The sequence below is a fragment of the Pseudorca crassidens genome, chromosome 10, assembly GCF_039906515.1.
Source record: "Pseudorca crassidens isolate mPseCra1 chromosome 10, mPseCra1.hap1, whole genome shotgun sequence".
Classification (NCBI taxonomy): Eukaryota; Metazoa; Chordata; class Mammalia; order Artiodactyla; family Delphinidae; genus Pseudorca; species Pseudorca crassidens.
In genome coordinates, this window is record NC_090305.1 from 10,845,364 (window position 1) to 10,861,058 (window position 15,695).

General features: G+C 41.8%; 2 long non-coding RNA genes across 9 annotated transcripts in view; one reads left to right on the top strand and one right to left on the bottom strand.

Moving 5' to 3' along the window:
* The window catches only part of LOC137231581 (uncharacterized), a 262,745-nt gene that overhangs the window by 139,204 nt on the left and 107,846 nt on the right, over window positions 1-15,695 (top strand). The window lies entirely within an intron of this gene.
* The window catches only part of LOC137231580 (uncharacterized), a 249,619-nt gene that overhangs the window by 9,985 nt on the left and 223,939 nt on the right, over window positions 1-15,695 (bottom strand). Inside the window, exons 4-6 of one of the 2 annotated variants that reach the window (XR_010946665.1) lie at window positions 8,203-8,359; window positions 6,871-6,981; window positions 5,838-6,053 (exon numbers count right to left, since the gene is read on the bottom strand). This is a non-coding gene — a long non-coding RNA (uncharacterized lncRNA). Of the gene's footprint in view, window positions 1-5,319; window positions 6,054-6,870; window positions 6,982-8,202; window positions 8,360-15,695 lie in introns of both variants that reach the window. The other variant, XR_010946666.1, reaches the window with a different exon arrangement.

The following is a 15,695-nucleotide window of genomic DNA, read 5'->3' on the forward strand; positions in this document are numbered from 1 at the left end:
ATCACTCCAGTGAACTCCAGTTGTAATAGTTACCAGCCCCCTTCTTGGATAGAGTGGGGGTAGGTTTCAGTTTTTATTTTGTTGATTGTTTCTTTTGCTTTTTAATTCGATGAAGTCCCACTTGATTTTTGCTTTTGTTGCTTGTGCTTTTGGTGTCATATCCAAAGAATCATTACCAAGACCAATATCAAGGAGCTCTCTCTTGATGTTTTCTTCTAGGATTTTTATGGTTTCAGGTCTTACATGTAAGTCCTTAATCCATTTTGAGTTAATTTTGTGAATGGTGTAATTTAGGGATTCAAATTCATTTTTTTGTTTGTGAATATTCAGTTTTCCCAGCAGCATTTATTGAAGAGACTATTCTTTCCCCTTAGTCTTCTTGGCTCCCTTGTCAAATATTACTTGGCCATATGTGCACTCTCAATTCTGTTGCATTGGTCTACGTACCTGTTTTTATGCCTGTACTACACTGTTTTTGTTTTGTTTTGCGGTACGCAGGCCTCTCACTGTTGTGGCCTCTCCCGTTGCGGAGCACAGGCTCTGGACGCACAGGCTCAGCGGCCATGGCTCACGGGCCCGGCCGCTCCACAGCACGTGGGACCCTCCCGGTCTGGGACATGAACCCGTGTCCCCTGCATCGGCAGGCGGACTCTCAACCACTGCGCCACCAGGGAAGCCCTACTATACTGTTTTGATTTCTATAGCGTTGTAACATAGTTTGAAATCAGGAAGGGTGATGCCTCCAGCTTTGTTCTTTCTTAAGATTGCTTTGGCTATTCAGGGTCTTTTGTGGTTCCATATGAATTTTAGGATTGCTTGTTCTATTTTTGTGAAAAGTACCATTGGAATTTTGACAGGGATTGCACTGAATCTATAAATGGCTTTGGGAAGTATGGACTCTTTAACAATATTAACTCTTCTGATCTGTGAACATGAGATATCTTTCCATCTTTTTATGTCTTTTTCAATTTCTTCTGTCAACGTCTTAGTTTTCAGTGTATAGGTCTTTTACTTCCTTGGTTAAATTTATTCCTAGGTATTTTATTGTTTTCAATGCTATTGTAAATGAGATTGTTTTATTTTTTCTTCAAATAGTTTATTGTTAGTATAGAAAAAGCAACTGATTTTGTATGCTGATTTTGTATCCGGCAACTTTACTGAAGGAAAATATTAGTTCTAACAGGTTTTTTTGGTGGAGTCTTTAGAAGTTTCTATGTATAAGATTATGTCATCTGCAAACAGAGATAACTGTACTTCTTCCTTTCTGACCTGAATATCTTTTATTTCTTTCTCTTGCCTCATTGCTTGGCTAGGACTTGCAGTGCCATGTTGAATAGTAGTGGTACCTTTCAACTACTATTGAGAGTGGGTACCTTTTTCTTGTCTCTGACCTTAGAGGGAAAACTTTCAACATTTGACCATTGAGTATGATGTTAGCTGGGGTCTGTCATATATGGCCTTTATTATGTTGAGGTATGTTCCTTCAATCCTCAATTTATGGAGAGCTTTTATCATGAAAATATGTTGAATTTTGTCAAATTCTTTTTCTGCATCTATTGAGATGATCATATGATTTTTATCTTTCATTCTATTAATGTGGTGGGTCACATATATTGATTTGTATATGTTGAATCATCCTTGCATCCCAGGGATAAGTTCCATTTGCTCATAGTGTATGATCCTTTTAATATGCTGTTGAAGTTGGTTTGCTAGTATTTTGTTGAGAATTTTTGCATGTATATTCATCAGAGTTATTGACCTGTAATTTTCTTTTTTTGTAGTATTCTTATCTGGCTTTGGTATCAGAGTAATGCTGACCTTGTAAATGAGTTTGGGAGTGTCCCTTTCTCTCTAATTTTTTCCAAGAGTGAAAAGTATTGGTATTAATTCTTCTTTAAATATTTGGTAGAATTCACTGGTGAAGGTAACTGGTCCTGGGCTTTTCTTTTCTTTACTGGAAATTTTTTTGATTCTTGAATAGAAGATTTAATCAGTAGATTTTCTATTTCTTCATGATTCAATCTTGGTAGGGTGTATGTTTCTAGGAATTTATCTATTTCCTTAAGATTGTCCAATTTGTTGGCATAAAACTATTCTTAGTAGTTTCTTATAATTCTTTCTATTTCTGTGGTGTCAGTTGTAATGTTTCCTCTTCGATTTATAATTTTATTTACTTGAGTCCTCACTCTTTTTTCTTAAGTCTAGCTAAAGATTTGTCAATTTTATCTTTTCAAAAAATAAACTCTTAGATTTCTTGATCTTTTCGATTGTTTTCTATTCCTTATTTCATTTATTTCTTCTCTGATCTCTATTATGCCCTTCCTTCTGATAAGTTTGGGCTTAGTTGGTTCTTCTTTTTCTAGTTTCTTGAGGTCTGAAGTTAGGTTGTTTGTTTGAGATCTCTCTTTTTTCTTAATGTAAGTGTTAATCACTATAAACTTCCTTCTTAGAACCGCTTTTGCTGTATTCCATACATTTTGGCATGTTATGTTTTCACTTTTATTTGTTTCAAGGTTTTTTAAAATTTCTTCTATGACTCACTGGTTGCTCAGGAGTATTGCTGCTAACCTTTTATGTGCAAATTTCCAATGTTTTCCTACAACAGTAGAGCCATAGTGTAGATAATATTTTGTTAACTTGATATTTGCACTTGGTCACATACTGTGTGAATTATTCCAAGATAATATGTATATATTTCTCTATAACAGCATTCTTAATTATTACAACATATTGTATTGCATGAATATACCATTGTTTATCCAACCAATCCTCTATTGATGGACATTAAAAGAGTTTCCTAATGTGCCCCTATTTATAAACAAGTATACACTGATTGTTTTCAGTCATACATCTTTGTCCATTTGTCCAAACATTTCCCTCTGATAAATTCCTAGGGAGGGATTACTAGGTCAATAGGTGTGCACTGTTTAAAAGGCCTTTGGTGTCTATTGAGAAACTGCTTTTCAGGAAAATACACCAATTAATACAAGGGCTATTATTTTAATAGCGTATGTTTATCAGCTTATATTGGTTCCATATGTTACTGAATACCTCTGAATCCTCTATTTCCAAAATTAAATTTGGAAGAAAAATGTTTTTAATCCTGGGATAATAAGAATAATTTAAAAAAAAAACAAAAACAGCTTAATCCTACCACTTTGGCTTTGCAGAAGATTCTCTTTGTGGACTTTTTAAAAAAATTAAGTATATTTCTTTTCATTGAGGCACCAGTCTACTATAAAATGGAGACTGCGTTACCTAGGTGTATAGAGATTTAAGAAGCAGATAATTTCTTAAAAGAATATATGTATGTTGATGGCGTTCAGAGCACACGACCCCAAAATATGGCAGCTTGCCATACTGAGCATTTTAAGCTGAAGGGCATAGAAACGGCAAATGCTGGAAGGATTCTCTGACCTCCCCCTTCTTCCCTGATGCAGGTTATAAGACCCTCCCATGGCAGGTGGCCTGTCTATACCTGGAGGAAAAGAGCATCCCTATCTCCAAAGATGGAGGGACCCCCAGGGGAATCCAAATGAAAAGGCCTTGCTGAGTTTCCTACGGTTTACTACGTGTATCGCATACTCTTTTCTCCTATTACGCTTTCCCACAACTATCCACTCTTCATCAAACCTGGTATAGAACCCTCTGGTTTAATCATTTTTTTCAGGTCTTCATCTCTTTCTGAAGGCTCCTGTGTCATCTAAAACTTCTATGGAGTACATCTGTATGTTTTTCTCTTCCTAATCCTTCTTTTGTTAGTCTAATTTACAAATCCCCAGCTGGAGAATCTAGGAGGGAAGGAGAAAAAGATTTTTTTCCTCCCTTACATGTACATGAACAGAGTTGATGATGTTGCTTAATGTTTGAGGACTGGAAGGCTGGGTGAAGTAAAAGTACAGAGATAGAGTAATCAGACACCCCAGTTCTGGACTCCACACATTCGATACTTTTTTAGTAGAGATAGATTCTCCACAGTCATCAGTATTACAGCACTGCGTCAATTCAGATTGTAGAAACTCCACAGCCAGACTTAAAGCAAGTCCAGGACAGCAGGCTAGCACTCACCTGAGTTGACGTGCCGTTCTCACACCTACACACTGTCAACACTGAACTTCCCAGCCTCTTCTGGCTGCCGTAAACACACACCAAACAAACACACACCCACGTGGCTAACTGCAAGAATCACCTTGACTTTGTCTCGAAAGTCACAAAAGTGATTTTGTTAATGACTCAGCACTTTCGATCAATTCTAGTTAGAGGCTCGATACATGTGTGTTGCATTGAATTGCTCAGTGTTAATTGTCTCGTCCTTAGGTGTTCCCTTTGTAAGCATAAATGGGATTGACAAACTGACATTTTTATTCATGGGTCCCTGACAAGATGGAAACCAAAGGAGGCAGAATGAGAAGTGTGGTTAGGGGCCAACTTTGTTCATGTCCATCAGGGGGTCAGAGGGGTGGAGGGAATAAAAGAGATCGATGCATCTTAGCATAAGGTTAGTGTAGCCTCTGAACGGCGGTCCTGTGATCTAAGAGCAGCCCTGTCTGCCTTCCACTGATAGCAACCACACGCATTTCCTGGGAGTCGAGAACACTCACGGCACACGCACACACAAATTTCAAGGCAGGATTAAGCTGGAGGTGAAGTCACTTCTGCCCCCGTGATGCCTCACTTCTAAGCTGTCATCGCACACCTTTTAAAATCCTAACGCCAACGTGCCAATTAAAAGCCTAGTTTGCAGTGGGACGATAGAAGGCAATGTGGGTTTCACTCTCTTCCAGCTGAACAAAAGCAATGGCTTTGCTCCTCGAGCTCCAGGGACAATGAGCTTTTTTTGAATGGTCCCTGCACCACACACTTCCCAGCTACAGTCACTGGCTAGGTAGGTAACAAAAGGGGAGCAAATGGTAATGAATTAGAATTTGCAGAGTTGAGCAGCTACGGGGCGAGGGAGGGCTCCAAAGAACAGCAGAGTGACCTGTTCCATTTGTATCACTTGTTAACCAAAATTGTCAGTGACTCTTGGAACAGTTACCTCCTCCCTGACACCAAAACCCTACACAGCACAGTAACTCTAGAGCCTCCCCCCACCACGTTATTAATCACGTTCACGGTGACTTCCTTCGCAGGTTACAGCATTAGCTGACTCCCAGACACTCCAAAGCGAGCAAATTAAAGCGGCTCGCGCTGCTCCATGTCTATTCATGCAGCCGGTTCATCTTCCCGAAATGCTTCTCCACTTCCAATTGGCATTCCAGCCATGTTGCATATATTTTTTAAAAGCCATCTTACAGGTCAGTAATGTTAAACTCTTACCCATGACAATAATTTCCTCTTGTGCAATGTGTACAGACACAGGGAAGGTGCGCACACGGAGCGTGGGTGTGAGCACAGGCACGGAGCCCTTTGCTCTCTCTCTGCATTGTGCGGCCTCTCTTCCTATTGTGTTTCAGCCTTTTACTGGCAGTCTCTTTCTCCCGCAAAGAGAGATTACAAATACAATCCTAGAATTGCAAATAGAACAGTGGATGCTTTTTGTTCAGCTTCCTGTCCAAGTTGTTACCACCTTTGTCATGATAATGACCACCAGAATTCCATAGCCTGGATATTCTCTCCACTCCTCCTGGGCACTGAGGGCCGAAATCTGGATGAGTTTGTGGTCTCCTTGCTTGCTGCCCCTGGATGAAGATGGCTGGAAGAGTTGACCGGCTTTAAGCTAACCAAGGGTTCTAAGGGGAAGGAAGCAGTTCACGGACGCTTTTGAAGGGTTCACATCACGACCTGTATCCACTCATGGAAGCCTTATCTGGAAAACTGAAGAGCGAAATACGCACCTGCCCAGTTTTTCCGTTGGGTCTTGAAAAAGGTGGATGGATCTTCCACCCTAGATGAATTTTCCCCCATCGTGACAGAGCAATTTTCATCATTCATTCAGGGGATGTGTGTTGAGTCCCTGAGTGTGTTGAGTGCCTGCGCTGGCGTAGATGTGCTGGTGGGGACAGACGTGGCAGGCCAGAAGAACAAAGGCACACGTGAATCCGTATTTATGCCTGCACACAGCGCAAAGAAACAAAAAAACTGAGTTCACCTCTACATGTCACTGTTATGTGACTCTCAGATCAAACTTGACCAGTGAGAGCCCATGTATAACAGCCTGTATGCTAATTAGCAAGCCACAAATTCACCAGTGGAGACCCATTTCTGACCTTGGCCATGCTCTTTCAAAAACTGTCCAATATTGATCAAGATAAGATAACGGAAGTGCATTTGTAGTAGCTGGACTTCCCAGTGAGAACTCTGACTGCTCACCCCTAACAAGTAAATTTCTGTTAGAGCACCTCCTACACTTGGGTTGTGAATTAAGCTAACACATACATGATATCCCATTATCTATGCTAAAGCACTTTATAGCAAATTACAGACATCGGAACAGTTTACAAGATGATCCGATCTATACTTGATTCTGACATGTATGAATAATTTATTTCACCAGTATTTCATCAAAATTGTGCGCTGCTAATTAGACGGAGGGTTTTTGTGACAAAGCACAAACTGCTGGGGTGGGTGGTCTGTGAGGCAGTAGAACATAAAAGGGCTTTTTATCCCCCCAGCAGATGGGGTCCCCCAAGGATGAAAGAGGCTCGAGAGCGACTTAAATGGGCCTCAGGGCTGTTTGTGATTGAAGCTAAGTGCTAGCTGTGATTAAATTTATGTAAAGTACCTAGCACAGTGCCTGGCACTGAGTAGCTGCTGGATATCTGTAAGACGTTTTTTCCCTAGAGCTGGGTGTGCGTGGTTAGAAAATCACCGCACTGAGATACCTGGTACCATCTCCAAGTAGGTGTGACTTTTAGTTCAGTGACTCACCCTCAGTTTGTACTCAGAAATCATTGATGAAGCCAAAAACAGAACTCAGAATCTGGGTTCAATTTCTAGTCAATACTTCCTCTTGCTGGGATGCCAGCCCTCCGCAAGCACCTTTGCCAAGAGAGAACAAGATTATCAGAGAAACCCAAGTGCTCTGGTAGTTTTTAAACAGCCAGCTCTTGCTTCCTCTCCAAATATACTTTGCTCTCATACTTGCAATTTCAAAGTAGCTAAACACAGAGGCCTCCCTCCCTCCCTCCCTCCCTTCCTTCCTTCTTTTTAATCCAGTCACCTCCAGTATCAGGTTGGGGATTGGGCAAGGGAGGAAGGAAAGAAAAAATAATTTTCCCTCTGCCCTTCTGAGCTCTTAGCTGGGGCCTCTGTAATAAAAGACAGATTAACAAGAGAAAAACAAACAGAAGTTTATGAACTTGGGTACCTCATGTATACATGGGAGATACCAGGGGAAAATGAGTAACTCAAAGGGGTGGCTTAGAATTCAGGCTTAAATATCATCTTAATAGGGAAAGGGGAGGGCAGATGCAGGGCTCCTAGGGGAGAGTAAATGATGTTTAGGAGAGATGGATGGGCTCTTAGAAGAATAAGTGGGAGGGGATGACCATTTGTGACAAAGTTTGGGTGTGGTGTCAACTTCTACTCTTCCCTCCTGGGATAAGAGTCAATTTTTCCTGGCTAATCAAACTCCCAGGGAAGGGAGGGGAGGGGAGGGGAGGGGAGGGGACTCAAGTGATGGAGTTCCTTTTGGAGGATCTGTCTTTAGGCAAATAAGGGGAGTTGAGAGAAAGCCTCTCCCAGAATCTGCTGTTTTTCAAGTGCCAACAGCTCGCAACAGTCAATGTGCCGGGGTGGCATGTCCTGAGCCCCTGCAGTCATATTTTGGGGTGGCATATTCTGCTACCCTTCAAAAGAAAAGAAAAAAAATGTGCTGACTTCTTTATCGCATGTGTGTGTGTTGGGGGCACAAAAGTGGCAGGAGGTGGGGATAGAAGAAGGAGCACAGACTCATCTGGTGCTAAAATAATCAATTGTAATTTGAGAAGAGTCTGAAATATGGCTGGCACGGCATTGTTTTTGTTTGCTTAAGAAGACGCCGAAGAGGAGGAAAAAGTTTTTCGGGAGCCTCTTAGGGTGCCTGATTGGGTGTGAACCTTAAATCAACAAAGACAGATGAACCGGAGATATGTACACACACGTATTGAGTATAAGGTTCATACGACACAGGAGCTTCATAAGGAAATGAAGACCTGAAGAAAGTGAGATCTGGGTGTTTCGATGCCAGGTTTGATGAAGAGCACAGACATGGAAGAATACCTAGGACAACAGGTATGAGGTCAGAGTAGTAAACTGGGGGACGCTTAGCCAGGCCTGTGCATCCCAACTCTTCTTCGCATCCCTTTTTCTTTGGAGATAAGGATGTTCCTCTCATCCTGGTCTAGGGAGGGCACTTCTCACAGGAGGGCTTTATGACCTGTTTCAGGAAAGAAAATCAGAGGAAAGGTCAGTGTGACCTTCCTTCAACTGCCGTTTTCTCAAACTCCTTTAGCTTAAAATATTTAACATGCCAGGTGTTGTATTTTGAGATAGCGTGTCCTGAACTCCATCCACACCCTTACTCAACCGATGATTAAGAGACCTCAAGACTCTGCTTTCTCTGACCACAGCTTCCTGAATTATCAAGGCGAGAACCATGGCGGGGATCGACTTTACATCTGCAAATACTGTTATTCCACAAGGTCAAGGCCAGCACTGCTTTCTAACAGCTGTTAGGCCCTCAGCTACATTTCCTCACGCTTTGCCTTGGCCCATAGCCTAAAAAATGTTAGGAGTAGCATTGTCCTTTCTCCCCATCCCATCCCCTCCTTCTCTCCACAGTTCCCCTCCCTGCAGAAAGGAAACTCCTCTGTTTCGCTCAGAAGTTTCTCAAAAGCTACAATGCAAATCACCCTAATCTTTCGCTAGATGAACAATGATCAGTCTAACCTCCTAATTAACATTGTTAAAACCTGCTAACAAAGGACATTTAACAATATCTTAATTAGGAAGGATTTCCAATTTGTGATATGGAGCATGTTAAACAAACAGGGCACAAGTCTCTTTTGTTCCTGGGCTCGGCAGCCAGAGAGATTACATGATATGACACAACATGTTCTGCATTTGCCACTTATCATTCTATATCCTTTACACATTTGCGCTATATAATTAGTGTCGTGGCTAATTTTACCTGTGTTATTGTTTGCACTGTAATTTGGAGAGAATAGAGTGGGTGATGCCGGGTGATGGAAATTGGGGCAGGTGTCTGGTTCTCCCTTGGAATAACTGCGGCTTCAAACGCCTGCTGGAAAAGACCTCGGCTAACAAACAGAGCAAACCTGGGGGGCCTCCAGGCGCAGATAATGGTGTACAAGGTGAAGGACCTTTGTGAGTCATTCCAAATAAGTATGTGGATGGCTAACCATCTTAGTCTCCCCTCCTCTTCCAAGCTCTTACAGCTTACTTTAAAAGCTCCTATTAGCTATCATTTAATTATTAAAAAGTGTCTACTCTGTTTTCATAAATTATCTATGTGTTAGAGATGTTGGCGTATGAGGGAGAGAGTCATGGAGATAAGGGAGGTTCCAAAGCCAATTATCCCGGCTGGGAAGATTTTAGAATACAGTGGGACCCTTGAATTATTCTGTACTAGATCTTTAAGGATGTGTGTGTGTGTGTGTGTGTGTGTGTGTGTGTATGTGTGTGTGTGTGTGTGTGTGTGTGTGTGTATGTGTGTGGTTAGAGTGGATGGGGGCTGGCAGTGGGGAGGAGGAAGGGTTAATAGTTCCTCTAATAAGTCCTGTTTTATTATCTCATCTATTTGCAAGGACATCCTTACTGTTGGATCCTTTTCCGGGTGTCTTAACTTCTTTATCTTGAAGACAGGAGAAATGCTTGGAAGATATTACCAACACCAAATGTTATCTGGAATTACCGTTTATATAAACTACATCATCTAAAGTAAATGAGAAAACATAAGAAAAAGGCTTAATAGCATGTCTGGCACATAGTTAATATTCAATAAATTGCAGCTGCAATAAACTATGTCATATTATAAAGCTGTATATACTATACGATGGCATCTTGGGTGCATTACAAGTCGATGGCGCTATATACAATGCATACTATATTTCATATAGTATGTAATCTAATCAAATGTTCAGAAGCTATTTCTAGACTCTGGTCTAAGTCCCTGAATGGTCTCTTCTATGAAGACATCAGGCAATAGACCAGAGGTGCAACTTCCTACTCCCAACTTGCCAGGAACAACCTCCAAAGATTATCCAATAAGATAGAAAGCAAAATAAAATGGAGGAAAAAAAACTTTACAGTTAAATAACTGTGGTCCGAGCCCGTATTGAAAAGTTGCTGACCTTGAATTGGCATCTGTTCCTTCTCTCCCCTCCTTACATTCCCCCCTCCCAGAAAAAACCAAAACCAAAACCAAACCAAACCAAAACAAAACAAAATCCCAAAAAGCCCCTAGTGCATGCCATGCTTACACCCTTACCTAGGGAAGGGAGGGCTGTACTGACAATGGTGCTGTAGAGCGGTTCCCGGTAGAGATAAGCATGGTGAATGTGCCTTCTCTTACAAAGCTTCCTCATAAAAATTTTTGTTTAAAGAAAAATGCTACTCCTAGCATCATCCTCTCCATCCCCATCTCTGCAACTTCTACACACACACACACACACGCACACACACACACACACAAATGTAAGGGAGAAAAAAAAAATCCTTTTCTCTATCCTTTAGGTTCTGTGATGAGGGGCCTGCAAATTAACTTGACAAAAGACAGATTAGCAAGGGAAAAGACAGATTTTGATTCACAAACATACAAGAGAGTTCACAGAAAACATGTGATTCAAAGGAGGTGGTTAGAATTTGGGGCTTATGTGCCATTTTTATAGGGGAAGGAGAAGGGAAAAGGGCACTTATGAGAAAACAAATGATTTTTAGGAGAAATAAGCAGGCCCTTAGGAGAAGAGATGGGAAATATTATAGTTTTATGACAATGCCTGTCTGGGTGTGGTGCTGACCAGAAGGTCTCTGAGAAGAGGAGGTAAGAGTGGCTCCCAGGGAGGGAATATAACAATTCAGTTATCTGCAGAGGCTCTGTGTTTTGGCAGAGAAGGGATTTCAAATGCCTTTAGCTCAAAATAATTCTTATGCCAAAGTGGCATATTTGGGGTGACATGTACTCTTCAATGACACACACCAAAGTGGCCTAATATACTACTATTGGGACATATATAGGTAATGTTAACACTTAAGAGTTGGAAGACACCTTAGAAATCACCCCCTGCCTTGTTTTATAAATTAAGAGAAGGGAGGCTCCCAGAGGGAAAGAAACTGCCTCAGATTTCCTTATGTTCAAGGGGAGACAAGGATGAAACCCCTGGAGCCCAAAGATCCCCAGGGTCTGCTGTCCCTGAAGGCAACAGCTAAACACAGTTCTCATTTCAAAGAGAGACTGGAAAAAAAAAGACACAGGAAGAAGGAGAAAGATCTCTTGTTCATCAAGCTTCGGTCGGTTTCTGCTCATTTCTGAAAGGGTGGAAAAACTAAGATGAAAGCAGTTCTCCTGTAGAGGGTGAGGGAGAAAAGGGGTGAGAAGAAAAAAAGAGCTAATTTAAATTGACATGCTCTCTCGTGATTGCTTGCAAAAACAATCACTTTTTGATGATACAGCAGCATTATCCGGAGAAGTAATTTATAGACACCATTTCAAAGCGGGGGGGGGGGGGGAGGGCTGGGGAGTGGAGATCTTACAAAACCTAACAGCACAGAAATGCACGACGCAGTATTGCTTAGGAGAAAAAGAAAGAAAACAGTAAACTTCTCCTGCACTTCCTATGTTGAAAAGGTTTGACTGTAAATCCTGATTTTGACATTCATCCCAGATCCATTTTAGAGGCAGCCCACAGACTCAACAGGGCGAGAGAAAACACTAAATCATAATTACCTCATAAAGGCCAAGCCTGTTTCTCTGAATGCTTGAGAACTGCTGTAGCTTCTCAAAATATCATAAATCTGTTGTGTTCTCTCCTGTTTTACTTAACAGCCAATTAATGTTACTGTTTAAAAGAATTAAAGCCATGGCTTGGAAGAGGGCGCGTGTTGGGGGAAAATAGAGGTCTTTAAACTTTGACTAGCGCCCAGATACTGTTTGCAAATGGGCCCTCATTATGGAACAGCTCATTAAAAGACTCGGCCGCGGAAAAATCCTGCCATGGTGCACATCCACTGATGTGATCTTGTTCTTATTAGCATACTGGAAAGGAAAACATTTTTCAACACAATCTTGAGTCGGTTTTAATATCCTACAGGGTGACATCGGACGTGATGGTAGGAGGCCTTGCTCCTCTCTTGCAAGTCCTCCTGCAAGAGGAGCTTTGGGCCACCCACACGCCCAGCGTAATTAGGGGGAGCGGTAGGATGGATAAGAACAAGGCAGGCACACAGCCCCAAAGGGTCCTGGTGCCATAAGTAACTCTGGACCCCAACACAGTCTATGACTACGCCACACGTTTCCAGATAAAGACAATAAAACCCTTGTTTGTTCTCCGCGGTCTCACTAAGTCATTCCATCAGTTGTCACCCTAAATTCTCAGCAAATACTGAGACAGCTGGCTGTGGGCACTCCTGGGCACTGCACAAAAACCAGCATGAACAGATGCTGAGTTGGGAGCATTCAGATTCCCAAACTTATCTCCCACTTAGCTCCTTATCGGGAAAATGAAGATGCCAGTAACTGCCTATGACCTGTGTGGCAAAAATATTCTAAAACGACTTAGACGATTACTTTTGTCAAAAGAGTCCTGAACCGAAGCAAAGGAAAAGCGAGATGACACGGACACCCAGGAGATGGCCAAGAAGCAGGTGACCGTTTGAAACTGGGACGCAAAGAGAGAATGTAGCTGGATTTAAGCAGAGTTGGAAGAGCATGTGCTTAGGAGCCAGACTGCCTTGGCTTAGATCTCATCTCGGCCCCATATATACGGCAGGAGGCAAGTTACTTAACTTCCCTGAGCCTCAATTTTCCCATCTGTAAAATGGAGATAAAGTGGGGTCTCACATGTGAGATAAGACGGAACAACTGAAGTAAAATGTCACATATGTCAAAATTTTTTCTTGATAATGTGCTCCAAAACGCGCGCATATGGTTTCTCTCCCAAAGTCACCTCCCAAACCCTCTCTCACTGGGCCTCACACAGCTAGGTTTTCCTCCGACAGCGGAGCAGACAAAATCCTGGCCTCAGTTGATGAGCCGTTTTGGAAGAGAAAAACTGTATTGCAAATTTAGGCACTGCAATCAGTCTTGGTGCTCCGAGACGCTAAACACCACTGGAGGCACCCTGGTAAGAGAGAGAGTCTGAGGAAACACACATCTTCTGTGCACTCTGGTGCCTGAGCCCACGGAGTGAAAGTGGGAGCAAAATCACTTGCACCAATTATATTAAATGCAGTCTCTCTCTCTTCCCACTCCACCGCCACCTTCTTCTCTGGGAAGTACACACAGTTTAATTTCTCTAGGTTGAATAAATCAAATACATGCATCATATAACTCCACTGGAATTACAGACACACCTCATATGATTGTTGTGAAAGAAAACAAAACAAAAAAGTGAGAGGGTTAGTGCTTGTCAAGGGTACAGCATGAGACTTGGTTCAGTCAATACCGAGTACTGCTTTCCTCCCTCACATTTGTAGAAGCCCCATTATGACTACTTTCAAAGAGAATCAGACAAGTCACATTGCATGGAAACCCTACCCTCATCAATATCTTTATCCTTGAATGACCTTGAAGGTGACTGCTATAGACTGAATATTTGTGTCCCCCTAAAATTCACGTTGAAATCCTAACCCCCCAATGTGTTGGTATTAGGAGGTGGTATTTTTGGGAGATGATTAGGTTATGAGGGTGGAGCCCACATGAATGGGATTAGTGCCCTTATAAAAGAGACCCCAGAGAGCAACCTCACCTCTTGCATCATGTGAGGACACAGAGATAAGACAGCTGTCTATGAACTGGGAAGTGGGTTCTCATCAGACAGCAAATGTGCTGGCACGATGATCTTGGACTTCCCAATCTCCAGAACTGTGAGAAATAAATATCTGTTGTTTATAAGCTCTTCAGTCTACGGTAGTTTGTTACAGCAGCCGGAATGGGTTAAGACAGTGACAAGAAGATAAAAAGGAGGGAGGAAAGGAAGGAAGAAGGGAGACAATGAAGAATATCTATGTCAGTGGAAAGAGTTTCAGTAATGATGATATGGAAGGCTGGTGTAGCTGGGGAGATGTTACAGCTTGATTCTATGTGTATTATCAGTTACTCTTTTTTCCAAACTTACATTTCTTACATATCTACCTCCCCAAGCAACGACCATTATCATTTGAATATATATTTCTTTCCATGCTATATTCTGGGCATAGTTTTGTCACAGTTTCTCACCTTATATATATATATAACTTTTATTAAGAATAAGGCCACTTCTACATTGCTGTGATCAGAGTTAGAACTTTAAATTTGGGACTTCAAACAAAATTTTACAAAGGAACTGCTGTTTTCCCTTTTCTCCTTTCTTTCCTTCTCCTTCCTTCCTTCCTTTCTTTCTTTCCATCTTTTCTTTCTTTTTCTTTCTTTCACTTTTTAACCTCACTCTATTTCCTCCAGCTCATTATAGTTAATATTAGTGAATTACTTATTGATCATTTCTCTTGCTATGGCCTTATACTAGGCCTTTGCATGTGTAATTTAAAAAAATCAAGGATTATTCAGAGGCTCTTCCCCTTTCCACCTGTACAAAAGGCTTCTGTGCTGTTTTCTAGTTCTTTGTTTGCAGAGTCAGGTTGTAGGACAGAACTGAAAGTAACCAAGATTGGCTGGAGTGATGCATGTTGGAAATGACAGTGTTTCTGGTGGAACAGAATTCAGTAAGGAGGTGAGAAGAGGAGTCAGGTGGAGTGCGGGGCCTGGGCTGAGCAGTAATGTGGACTTGAGATATTCGAGGAGTTTGGAAGAAGAGAGGAGAGATATGGAGTGGGAGTGGGCGACAGTTACTGGGACAGCATATGGGAGAGTAAGGTTCTAAGGACATTTGCAGCGCACTAGAGATGAAATCCCATTTGAAGGGAGTAAAGTTTCAATCAGCCTTTACATAAGTTTTAGTCACCACCATTCTTCCTTATTTTAGTAGCTTACTTTCAAAAAATTTCTTGTAACTATTATAATTGTTTCGTTCAAGCAGCATGATTTCCACGCCATCTTGTTGATCTTTTCTCTCTCTTCCATTTCACGTTAATGACCAGTGAAATAATTGCTCAGGTCAGTCCTTGAAATATCAGTTTTTAAAAATCCATAGAAAATTGCTGCAATTAACCAGACCCTCCAAATTGAGCAGTATACAAAATGACTCTCATGCCCTATCCATAGGCCAAAGTTGGAGAACATCTAGATGCTTTCCAAAGACTTTCCCAAGTAAATCGGTAAAAGCTGTCGTCTTCTTAGCCTGAGTAATAACTGGGGCACAGCTGCTCTCAACAGCAGACTCGTGACAGCAAATCAAAGTAGGCTGATTCAACAACTTACACTCAAAGGGGCCTGCACTGCCTCCTGGGTGTCTCATACTTCCAGAGGCGTGAAGACAGAGCCATGTCTACAACCTCAAAGACTCATGTGAAATATGGAATCCTGGAAGGGACATGTGGGACCAGGGCCACAGGCAGAGAAATGGGGCTTGGCTGCAGATTAAACAGCCGGTCTGCGGAGA